The following is a 13,731-nucleotide window of genomic DNA, read 5'->3' on the forward strand; positions in this document are numbered from 1 at the left end:
ATCCGAAAAAAGCTTGTGGATACCTGCCCAAATAGTTTAAGGACTACGTTCTTGGTACTGCAGGCTCTGTGTTCGTTAAGTGACTAACATTACTTCGGTACTTGTTACGCTGTAGTTATATACGATACTAAAATACCGGTCGAATTGATGAAAACCTAGGTGACTTTCAGGAGCCTGTGTTGTGCAGTGAATAAGTCTCCCTGGTAATTTACACACTGTAAGATCCCAGAGTGTTCAGAATTATCGCTCAGTCTCTTTTGTGGTTGCTGAATCGGTTCTTGGTAGTACAACCAAGTGAATTGACAGCACCTTTCGGACCGCATAAGAGTAGCAAATGAGCTTGAAAACCAAAATCTAGATAGTTTACAATACAACATATGAAAAATCGGCAAAACTTCGTTTGAAAAAAAACAAACAGAAATGACTGCATTGTTACACGAAAACCCCACAGGGTTATTCCAAGTAATATTCAACATGAGAATTTTGTGAATAGTTAAAATGTAAAGAAACGTACCCAAAAGAAATTATCATAAAGAGACACATCGACATGGGGGAACAGAGTGTGGGCAAAATAAACTCGCCGGAAATTATTTTCAATAAGACCGACGGGGGATTGACGCTTATTGATGAACGTCGCACAAGATGCTGCACATGGCCAACACTGACGTCGATTTATGAAACAGTGGTACATGTGTAACGTATCTGCATGAGGGACAGCAGCAACGGCATTTTCCTTATTCTGTTGCAGCTCCTCCAGTGCGTGAGAATTATCTGAGTGCACCTGACCCTTCAGTTTGTCCCGCAGGTAAAAAATCACAGAGAGAGACGTCAGGCAGTCGAGGTTGCCGAGGGGCACTGCTCCCTCTGGCGATTGTTCTTACCTCACAGAAGACGTCATTAACTCGTGACAAAGCTGTCAAGACAGTGTGCGCTGTTGCTCCGTCTTGCTGAAATTATCTGTATAGTCGTTCACCTTTTGTGAATTGCTCCACAGATGGATTAGACAGTTTCTGGACAAACCGGTTAGCATTAACAGCTTGGTGGGAGAATCGTTTTACGAGACATTACGCACCTAATACCAGTTTTAAGATTATACAACGACTCTTCGAAGCTCTCACAGGGATTTTCTGATGACACATGTTCTTTGAATTACACACGCTAGAAGGGTAAAACAGGCCTCATCAGAAGAACTGAAAAATTAAAGTTCGTCTGTACGCTTTAACTCATGCACAGCACTAAACTTATGATACAGATGCAGGTAATTTTTGATACTGTCTCGACACATCGATCTCTTTGCACATACAAATGATGGGATTTCGTCTTTTTTAAGCTTTCTCCACTCGAGGAAACTTTGCTGCTTTTCGAACTCGTTTTCGGATAGTTACGGTTTTCATTCGCTACAGACACCGTTTCGCGTCAATTTGCCACTAAGATTTGCATTACAAACTTTTCCTGGAGGTCTTGCCAAAACGCTTCCAGTCTTAAAACTCTTGCACAAACAATTTCGCACACGTTTTATTACTAATTGTTCTTCGCGCAACACTCGACAATGAACAATTGCTGTTTTATCGTGAGCACCATTTTGCTTTGTATTCAACTCTTCTCTACACACGCCTGCTCTTGTCACACACTCAGACGTTATGACGTAGCGAAGTACTCGGAACAGAGCACGCGCAGAACGGTATCAGCAACCGTATCGTGCACCGGAATTACAGTTTCGAGCATTTTCTGTGACAGGTAGTTATTCCGTTTATTAGCAAGGATCAATTCTGTGTCAATTTTACAAGTATCTTCCGGGCCAGATTTACTGTGGTACAGCTAATGAGATTTTGTGGCTAATTAGATTAGCAGAACCGTCACAAGATTAATAATTGTTACGAAGGTAGGGCGCAGTAATTAAGCCTCGCTCCATGTTCAGTGGATTGTTTTAACGGTTGCTGATAGTGACCGTAGCTTTGTTTCTGTGTCCTTGAGCACCCAGCATGCTTCGGCGACGCATTCCGTGGCAGCAGCAACATCCAAGCTTGACTTACTTTTGGACAAGCGAAACGTTTGAGCTGTATTGAAAAGAACGAAGCTCCCTCAAGAGAAGCGAGTTAATTTCGGTTCGCACAGCGAAAATTGAATATGAAGCATAATGTAGAGCCACAGCTGCGTTTATTGTGCTCCGAAAATCCTCATGTTCAGGTCGATAAACACGTTAATCTATCGGCTGTTCATGTGTGGTGTGGTGTGGTCTGCTCTGGTCTGTCATCGTGCGACATGAATGGGCCATTATTCTTTGAAGGTTCCGTAACTGGTGAGGTGTATCTTCGCATGCTGCAAACATCGATTTCAGCTGCAATCCGAGAGGTGTTCGGAAATGAAAGATTTTACCTACAACAAGCTGGCGCTCCGCCTCACTACGACGGAGGTGTCAGAGCCTCCTTGGATGAAAATCTACCTGGACGATGGATAGGTCGAAGAGGAGCTGCCGAGTACCCACCACGGTCGCCAGACCTTACAACTTTTGAGTCTACCTATTGGGGGACCTTAAAAAACTATCGAGGAGTTGTAACATTATGTGATAGCCCTACGATTTTAAATCATTCACTAACCGAGCAGTCGCTCAGAAACAGCTATAGTTAGCAAATAACGTCCTATGACGTGACGTGTTTATTGTGGAAGATCCGTCAGAGATACAGTGAATTATTGGCTTTGAAAGCAACTGCGCGAAAGGCGGACAACAGAAGAACATTTTTACACATTCTTCTGATGAACGAGATATTTTCGATGAACAGTTACTCATTCTTCTGTCTCCCGTAATTGGCGTCGGGCACGCATGTCTTGCCACCGTATTATTATTGTTTAAAAAATATTATTTTAGTGTAATGTTAAAGTGCCATACTGCATAGCTGTAGATTCATGTGAGAAGCTATATTGTGCGACGTGTATCTGGAAATGTTAAAAGATAGAAGTTCGTTATATATCGACTGCCATAAATTCAAAGTTAAACGGAACTTGTGTATGGATTAATTATTTAGTATAGAACCAATGTCTCACTACTTCATGACCATACTTATTTAATTTTCTTTTATGTTTCTGCAAATTTTGATGGTTCACAGTCACAAATTGCTTCGTCGAAATCGGAAGGCAGTTGCATACGGCGAAAAAGTTTCTCCGCACCTTATTCTAGTGGTAAATGCATGATAAACTTAGGTCCCTTAGGAAATTCATGTTGAGCTATCCAAAAACAATTATATTTTCAATAGTCATTTAGCCCTGACCAGTAAAGGTATTCAAAACCACTACAATAACTAGTTATGTCTATTGGCCTAAAATGCAATATATATATATATATATATATATATATATATATATATATATATATATATATACATACACGCCATTATTTGCTCTTCTCTGGAAATATATTTCCACCGCCAATTCTAGCTGTATGTTAACGCACAAAAGTAAATATATTGTTATAGAGTCCTGTGCGGCTATCACACCGGCAACACTGATAGCCGAGGTGCGGTCAATAATTCAGCGGCATCGACTTTGGCTGCTAATGGGGGTTACTTTGAACAAATAAAATAGCCTCTGCCCCGTGCAAGAATTGTAACAGTATGTTATTTTGTTCAATTAATACTGACTATGAAAGAGTGGCTACATTTTTCTGGACACACACACACAAAAATACATATTACTGCTGTTACACGATTGGTTTCGAAATGAAACCTCTGGAGCAGTATGTACTTTCGAATTGGAATTTATTGAATTTTAGGCCCATTTTTGCTTGTTATTTAGGATTATAATTTGTTTTAGGCATTATGAGTTCACAGAAGGATAGAGATGTGGAACTGTGTCTAGAAGAAACGCGAAATTGCTTTCAAATATATCCCTTGAAATGATGAGTGTTCGAAATTGTATCTCCCAGTAGTTTCAAAGTGAAACCACAACTTTAGAACAATTGATTGTTTATTCTTTGCCAATTTCTTCTTGTATTCGTTGCTTACTGTTGTGATACAGGTCAATTTCGTGAAGGATTTTAAAATTACATTTTTCTATATTCTTGAGACTCAAAGGGTTAAGCAATGTGCAAATGCTGAATGTGACGATATATTTGAGTCTTTAGTCACCTTCTCACTAAACTGTGTGAGACCGGTCCTGTACCCAGCAGTCACGTTTCATATTACATGTGCACGACTACTGGCCTTACCATTTACACCGGATTCAACACCTCCGAGAAGGAGACGACGGTAGACGGTTGGAATTTTGTCATTGGATCCTTACAAGTCATCGCAAGTAATCGTATTAATACAGTTTAAAACACTTCCACTAGTAACGGTGCCAGTAATTAACACCTGACGACAGCACAAATATCTCTGTGGAGACACTTTTTCGAAAACGGTTCTCTGTAAATATGTGATCCGGTATGATACGACAATCAGCTGACTGGGTGTCTTGTGTTGTCCTATGGTCCTACAAGGGCCCGTTATCTAGTCTTTCCTGAAAACGAGCTTCCAGCATTAGTGGAACAGGTTCCTTCGGCTACAAGGATGAGTATGTTTTTCCAGCGTGACTGAGCCCTTGTGCATCCCAGTCGTCAGGTGTGCACATCATCTACATCACCTCAACCTAACGTTCCCCAGAAGATACATCGGCAAAAATGGTCACGTTTCTTGAGCACTAAGATCTCGGGAGCTAGTTTCTTAAGGTATTTGCCTGTGGTGACGGCTGAAAGACGAAATCTACAAAGAAAAAGTGGACGCAAGAGATGAACAGTGGTGCCTCCATAAAAGAAAGGCAAGATTGCCCGAGAAGAGTTACACGTGCTGTCAAGCGAACTCGAAAGTGTATTCGGTTTACACTCTAGCACCTCTGTCACTGCAACCAATAAAAATAGGGCACATGTATTATGGAGTGTTTTATTCGAGTAACGTTATAGCGCCACCATCTCCTAAGACATTTACTGTTTGTCTTGACATGCTCCGTGTATTGCAAAATAAAACCGTTCATAAGGATAAAAACAATTACAACCGTTTATATGGGGAAGCATTTAAAACAGGCAACTATCGTCATCTTCGTATACTTCCAGTGAGCCGAATAGATTTTTTATGAACAATCTGCCTTCATATTGCTCCCTCTACATATACTTCTTGTCTTGATATTGTTTCCCAGTTTTCTCCTCCAGTCTTCAGATCTTCCTTAATCTGACCCAGCCTTCTTTTTCTCGCAAGTCCTATACCTCTTTTGTCCTGCACATTTCAATCCAAGTACTGTTAAAGGTTTTCCACTGCATTGCGTGGTGATAGAGCAACCAATATGTGGCATGAGGAGAAGAAACCAAGTCTGAGTTGCGAGGCTGAAATTAATTTTACTTATTCACCAAAGACGAGCGTCTCGCATTATTCGAAGACATTTTCAGACTGGCCGATTAATTTAGATAAGCAAGTTATGGATATCGGTGAAAAAACATCCGCATACATAAATTGCCCTCGTCACGTGCGCGAAAAATAATCGAGGCTGATACATGCTCCTGTCATGTATTTAAAAGTGTAACACCCGATAACCTTGCCGGGACGCGTAATGCGGTCCAGTGAATACAAGGCAGGATCAGGCCCTATAATCTGTCACATGACAAATATGCTGGAAGACTCGCTCTACATTCTGCGGCCACATACTTGTAATGTATTTTATGTTAACCGGGGACCTAGAAACGACGGAGAGGCTCCGTCCCCGCCGCAGCCACAGTGGTCCACAACCCCACGACGATTACCGCAGTCCACTTCACACCTCTGCCGCCCCACACCGAACCCAGGGTTATCGTGCGGTTCGGCCCCCGGTGGACCCCCCAGGGAACGTCTCACACCAGACGAGTGTATCCCCTATGTTTGCGTGGTAGAGTAATCGTGGTGTATGCGTACGTGGAGAACTTGTTTGTGCAGCAATCGCCGGTATAGTGTAGCTGAGGCGGAATTAGGGGAACCAGCCCGCATTCGCCGAGGCAGATGGAAAACCGCCTAAAAACTATCCACAGATTGGCCGGTTCACCGGACCTCGATACAAATCCGCCGGGCGGATTCGTGCCGGGGACCAGGCGCTCCTTCCCGCCCGGAAAGCCGGGCCACATACTTACTGCATATCCAGTGCTATTCAGCACTCTGTATGTGGACGCAACATACAGAAGGACGCTTCCAGCATATTTACCGTCTGACATGGCACGGGCCTGATCCTGCTTTGTATTCACTGGACCACATTAAGCGTCCCGGTAGGGTTATCGGGTGATACATTTTTAAATACATGACAGGAGCATGTATGAGCCTCGACTATTTTTCTTGCACTTGACGGGGGCAATTTATTTATGCGCATGTTTCCTCATCGGTATTCACAACTTGCTTATCTACATTTACCGCCCAATATGAAGATGAATTAGGCAAAACGCGTGTCCTTAATGAACAAATAAATACTGATTTCAGCATCGTACCCAAGGCTTCTCTTCCTCTATTAATGTTCAGACAGGCAGTTAATCCACAGCACTTTCATATGTCCAGACCACTTGAGCTGTGCATCACTTAGTCTCTCATTCACTTAGAGACAATGGCATCTCACCTCTGATGACTTCATTGCTATTTTCTCTCTTCTCGTCTACTGCACTGGTGATGGCAGTAACTTCATTTCACATTATTGTAACTTGCACAAATCTGCACTGTTAATTAAACAGCACTCAAAGCTGTACTCCCTAGCTCCGCACAAGATTCCGTACTTTACGAATCATTATCAATTTTTAATTTTTTTTCTGCTTTCAAACGCTCATTTCGGCATCTTTTGGATATGACAAAGATACCGTTTGAAAACGACGCTGTTGGCCAACTTGTAGGACCTAAATACTGTTTCGTCGCTGACCATTTGTACAGACGATATTCCCGTCCAACTAAACGACGCCTGCCCCGACTGCCAGCTGGTGTCTAAAAATAGAACGAGAATTGCTAGACGTCTGCGGGGGCTGGTGAACGGCGCAGAGGCTAAACGAGCGAGCTGAATGAGTGAGTCATTGGCAGGAAGTGGCGTCCTTGATGGAGCCGTATCGCGCGCGCTGTTTCGCAAAGTTATCTGCCCGCTGTCGCGGGGTCACGGCACGGAGCCCACAGCTGCTAGCACAGTAGCTGTCCCCGCCTCCCCTCCCGAAAAACACACACACACACACACACACACACACACACACACACACACACACACACACAGTGCCGCCTCTCAACACCACCGCCGCCAGTGGCGCCCGCGGCCCGGGTCACGCCTGGCCGCCGCCCGCCGGCAAAACCAACGGCCGTCAGCTTCCGGCAGGCCCGCCCGCGAGCAACGACCGCTTCACCATACTGCTGGCCACTCGTAATACTTCGTGTTCGTGGGCAGTTGAGAATAACCAACGTCGATAGCGAAACAGCTCGTATTTACACTACTGGTCATTAAAATTGCTACACCAAGAAGAAATGCAGATGACAGACGGGTATTCATTGGACAAATATACTATAACTGACATGCGATTACATTTTCACGCAATTTGGGTGCGTAGATCCTGAGAAATCAGTACCCAGAACAACCACCTCTGGCCGTAATAACGGCCTCGATACGCTTCGGCATTGAGTCAAACAGAGCTTGGATGGCGTGTACTGCCCATGCAGCTTCAACACGATACCACAGTTCATCAAGAGTAGTGACTGGCGTATTGTGACAAGCTAGTTGCTCGGCCACCATTCACCAGACGTTTTCAGTTGGTGAGAGATCTGGAGAATGTGCTGACCAGGGCAGCAGTCGAACATTTTATCTATCCAGAAAAGCCCGTACAGGACCTGCAACATGCGGTCACGCATTATCCTGCTGAAATGTAGGGTTTCGCAGGGATCGAATGAAGGGTAGAGCCACGGGCCGTATCACATCTGAAATGTAACGTCCACTTTTCAAAGTGCCGTCAATGCGAACAAGAGGTGAACGAGACGTGTAACCAATGGCACCCCATACCATCACGCCGGGTGATACGCCAGTATGGCGATCACGAATACACGCTTCCGATGTGCGTTCACCGCGATGTCGCCAAACGCGGATGCGACCATCATGATGCTGTAAACAGAACCTGGATTCATCCGAAAAAATGAGGTTTTGCCATTCGTGCACCCAGGTTCGTCGTTGAGTACACCAACGCAGGCGCTCCTGTCTGTGATGCAGCGTCAAGGGTAACAGCAGCCAGGATCTCCAAGCTGATAGTCCTGCTGCTGCAAACGTCGTCAAACTGTTCGTGCAGATGGTTGTAGTCTTGCAAACGTCCCCATCTGATGACTCAGGGATCGACACCTGGCTGCACGATTCGTTACAGCCATGCGGATAAGATGCCTGTCATCTCGACTGCTAGTGATACGAGGCCGTTGGGATCCAGCACGGCGTTCCGTATTACCCTCCTGAACCCACCGATACGATATTCTGCTAACAGTCATTGGATCTCGACAAACGCGAGCAGCAGTGTCGCGATACGATAAACCGCAATCGCGGTAGGCTACAATCCGACCTTTATCAAAGTCGGAAACGTGATGGTACGCATTTCTCCTCCTTACACGAGGCATCACAACAACGTTTCACCAGGCAACGCCGGTCAACTGCTGTTTGTGTATGAGAAATCGGTCGGAAACTTTCCTCATGTCAGCACGTTGTAGGTGTCGCCAGCGCCGCCAACCTTGTGTGAATGCTCTGAAAAGCTAATCGTTTGCATATGACAGCATCTTCTTCCTGTTGGTTAAATTTCGAGTCTGTAGCACGTCATCTTCGTGGTGTAGCAATTTTAATAGCCAGTACTGTAAATACAAACGAATGTTTAATATACTTTTTTTTAAATCTAGAAAAGGAAAAAAAAATTCCTAGCCCCATACAGATTCCTAAACCCATTCACATAGGCTTGAAAATTAATGACAGTTTTTAACCGCTATCAAAATATTTGTTCGATTTAAAACGAGAACAGTGGGGCGCATGCAACACGTAACACACTGAAGAGCGAAAGAGACTGGTACACTTGCTTAATATCGTGTAGGGGGCCCGCGAGCACGCAGAAGTGCCGCAACACGACGTGGCATGGACTCGACTAATCTCTAAAGTAGTGCTGGAGGGAACTGACATCATGAATCCTGCAGGACTGTCGACAAAACCCGTAAGAGTACGAGGTGGGGGGGATCTCTTATCTCTTCCGAACAGCACGTTATAAGGCATCCAAGATATGCTCACTAATGTTCATTTCTGGGGAGACTGGTGGCCAGTGGAAGTGTTCAAACTTAACAGAGTGCTCGTGGAGCCACTCTGTAGCAATTCTGCACGTGTGGGGTGTCGCGTTGTCCCGCTGGAGTTGCCGAAGTCCGTTGGAATGCACAATGAACATGAATGAATGCAGGTTATCAGACAGGATGCTAACGTACGCCTCAACTGTCGGAGTCGTATCTAGACGTATCCTGGGTCCCATATCACTCCAACTGCACACGCCCCACACCATTAAAAAGCACCAACAAGTTTGAACACTCTCCTGCTGAAATGCAGGGTCCATGGATTCATGAAGCTGTCTCATACACGTACACGTCCATCGGCTCGATGCAATTTGAGACGAGACTCGTCCGACCAGGCAACATGTTTCCAGTCAGCAACCGTCCAAGGTCGGCGTTTGACGGGCCCAGGCGAGGCGTCAAGCTTTGTGCCGTGCAGTCATCAAGGATACCAGAGTGGGTCTTCGGCTCCGAAAGTCCTTATCGATATTATTCGTTGAATGGTTGGCACGCTGACACTTGGTGATCGCCCAGCATTGAAATCTGCATCAGTTTGCGGAAGGGTTGCACTTCTGTCACATCGAACGATTCTCTTCAGTTGGCGTTGCTCCGTTCTTGCAGGATCTTTTTCCGGTCGCAGCGATGTCGGCGATTTGACGTTTTACCGGATCCTTGAATTTCACAGTACACTCGTGAAATGGTTGTAGGGAAAATCCTCACTCCATCGCTACCTCGGAGTTGCCGTGTCTCATCGCTCGGGCGCCGACTGTAACACCATGTTCAGACTCACTTAAATCTTGATAACCTGCCATTGTAGCAGCAGTAACCGATCTAACAACTGCGCCAGACACTTGCTGTGTTATATAGGCCAGCGTCATATGTTTACGTAACTCTGTATTTGGATATGCATGCCTATTCCAGTTCCTTTGGAGCTTCAGTGTAGTAAGTGAACTATTTCTTCGTTATTAAGTCAGTAGTGTAAGAGTAAGGAGCTAAAATACTCATGCATCAATATCTGTTGTATGCTCCCCACATTTTTAGTTTTAAATCTTACAGCTTTTTCATAGACGTTGAAATTTCACAATTTTTCAGTACTATCTGTATGGAGTTAGGAATCTGTACGGGCTAGGAGAAATTATTTTATACTTTTTATTCAGTTTTAAAACCGTGTTACATTAAAAATTAATTTTTATTTAAATCATTATTTTCTGCTCTTTAGTCTAGATATGAAAAATTTTTCAATCGATTTCAAACATTTTGATGAAATTACAACAGAGGCAAGTAGTAAATTTAGGATTTATTTCAGTTTCTCTTTAGCTGACTGAACCATTATGTAGCTTCCTCCTACGTGTATCTCGCGAAAAGACAGTGAAAATAAAATTAAGAGAGATTCCAGCTCACACGGAGGTTCACCAGCAATCTTTCTTCCCACGAACCATTCATGCACGGAACATGAAAACAGAGAAATTGCACCGGTACACTAAGTAACCCCCCCCCCCCCCCCCCCCACGCCAGACAAGAAAACGAGTAAATATTGCATTGTCGTCCTGTTCTATGCTATGTTTAACATTTCAAGTCTGTAGCTCATCGTGAAGTTAATTTAAAATCAACTGCAAAATTTGTACCGAACAGACAGACAAGTAATAAAAACGTGTCAAGAAACTACGTTCACAAAGACGTGCTGCCACTTACACAGATCGCTATGCATAAACTAACTCGGAACCGAGTATTAATTATGTCTGGTCCACAGAGTAGAAATGTTGCTTGTATGCACTCGTATCAAAGAAAGGGTTAGAATGTGGATTCACTGCTGTAAAGTAGCCCTTATTTCTATGTTGCTTCAGAGCGACATTACCAAATAAAGAGTTAAAATAATCCCTATAACGAAAAGAAAGAAACTGACAGCAGACGATTACTAGATTGGTGGTGAACACGTTTAGTACGTTACTCCGTGTAAGTGTTAAGGTGTAAGACCAAAGAGTGATATGAAATGGAACGATCACGTAAAATTAATATTGGAGAAGGCGAAGATTTACTTGGATGCGTTCTGGGAACGCGCAGCGCGACTGCAAAAGAATTCGCATAAAAGACCCTAGCGCGACTAATTCTAGAGTGCTGTTCCACTGCTCTGAGACATTGTTCAGTAGGCGTGACAAACATCTAACGAATTCAGAACGTGTTACTAGGAGCGTAACATGCCCATATCGACTACACCAATGTCTAACTGAAATACTCAGACAACTTAAATGGGAATCCTTGGCAGAGAGACGACGAGCTTTCGTCAAACTTGTTGGGTAAATTTAGAGAACTTGAATTCCAAGAAGACTGCGTCACTACAGAACTGACACCATCGTAGATTTCGCGTTGGGATCATGAGAGTAAAGTGAGACTGGAGCACGTACAGAGGTTATTTTTCCCTCGTACAGTACGGTAATTGGCCTGCACACGATCAACAACATTGGTACTATGTACCCTCAATAATGCACTGTACAGTAGCTTGTGGAACATATGAGACGGTACCCAGAAGTTCCCAAAATTTCTGTGGCACGCGCTTACACACGGTAGCACACCCAAACGCAGCTAAGAGCAGCGTAATACACGTTTCGTGCATCAGTATGCCTAGCGGCTTCGATGTATGTAGGCGCGTTTATTGTTCCGCAGTTTTCCATATTGACGTTTGCTTATGTTGCGATTTTGCAATGACCTACCTGAGAGAACGTTAGGGACGACCATCCGCCGGTATTACACAAGAAAATGACAATGTTGTTAGGCATGAGATTGTGACGGATCGTAGGCAGACCATCCACGACGTCTGGAACACCGGGGGATTGTCACGTGGAACACATGTCAGCCGATTTTGTCAGAAACATGGGACATAAGAAGGATTACTGCAAAGTTCGTGCCACGGCTCCAAAAGGAGCACCGCATGAATGCATGGAACTGATAGCACTACTGCGAACGGACTCCAATTGTCTTTCTAAGTTCCTTACAGGTGACGAAATTTGCGTTTATGGTTATGACCCTCAAACGAAAGAGCAATCATCCACGTGGAAAAGCCAATCTTCACCTCGGCCAAAGAAAGCAGTCAATTTAAAAGAAACGTCAAATCCTTCCTGATCTGTTTCTTCCATACTGATGGGATAATCCACAAGTATGTCGTGGTCAACGATTACTGGAGAATTCTATAGTTATGTCCTGAAGTGGCTAAGGGAGGACGTAAGAAAGAAACGTCCAGAATTTGGCGCAGGAATGACCGGGTCCTTCACCAACGCGAGGCCAGGATTCACATGACCTTGGCTCTATGAGATTTCTTTCTGTTTCCCAAGTTGAACATAAAGTTGACGGGACGAAGATTTGACACGACAGAAAAGATTCAAGCTACTTAGCCTGGTAACTCCACTTAACACGAGCAATACTAATGCACTCTCGGTAGCCGTTCACCCTGTTACAAAGAACTGCAAGCGTAATCATTTACATTCCAGCCGACGGTGTGTACTTCGACATCTGACCACGTGTTAGTGGGCTTAACTGTTTTTTTGTTTCCAGGCAGTGTATGTCAATCATATTGCCATTGCGAGAATGTTACAAAGATTTCAGAAAATGAAATTGCCAGCTTGCTACGTGCCGTGTTGTGACTGATACAAGCTTTGTGTGTGCGTGTGCGTGCGCAGATATTCGAGTTCAGATTAAGACTACTGTAACAGAACCATTATTAGCTGCCGAAAATTAAGGGGCCTTAGAATGCTAATTTCTTACCCTTCCAACGCAGAGAATGTAAGAAGAGGAGGACTCCAACATTTAAAATTTTTCCGGTAACATAGCGGAGTATGATGGACGGCCACAGCTATGGCCAGCTAGTTGGAGCAAAGCACAGTAAGGTGTAAGAAACGTGTATGGAAGGAAAGATAAGTAACTCAGAAGTATTTTGTGTGTAGTGTGAAAAAGAGACTCCAGTTGTACACCTTACATCTTAGCAGTTACGAAACAAGTTGGGCGTTCTACAGAAGTGCGACAATCAAAACCAGAGTACCGCAAATCACTGTATTCAACATGAAATAGTGATACGAGTGATTTTCTTCCGCCATCCAAACCAATTGGCCTTGTACAGCAAATCATTCGAGACTGTTTTAGTAATTTCCGGATTTCCATTATTGCACAGTTGAGGAAGGAAGTGTGTGCTGGTTATGGATTTCCAGCAAGATGACTTTTAGCATAGTTCAATAAATTTTGTTAAAGTGAGTGTATGCATGTTTTAGTAAACGGTTAATTTTTGAGGATGAACAAGCTAGATTAATTGATATTTTCCGTTTGAGTTTGTATCACTAAAATCTGTATTCTTGTTTTAGCCGGCCGGAGTGCCGAGCGGTTCTAGGCGCTACAGTCTGGAACCGCGCGACCGCTACGGTCGCACGTTCGAATCCTGCCTCGGGCATGGATGTGTGTGATGTCCTTA

This window comes from Schistocerca serialis, chromosome 4, assembly GCF_023864345.2.
Source record: "Schistocerca serialis cubense isolate TAMUIC-IGC-003099 chromosome 4, iqSchSeri2.2, whole genome shotgun sequence".
Classification (NCBI taxonomy): domain Eukaryota; kingdom Metazoa; phylum Arthropoda; class Insecta; order Orthoptera; family Acrididae; genus Schistocerca; species Schistocerca serialis.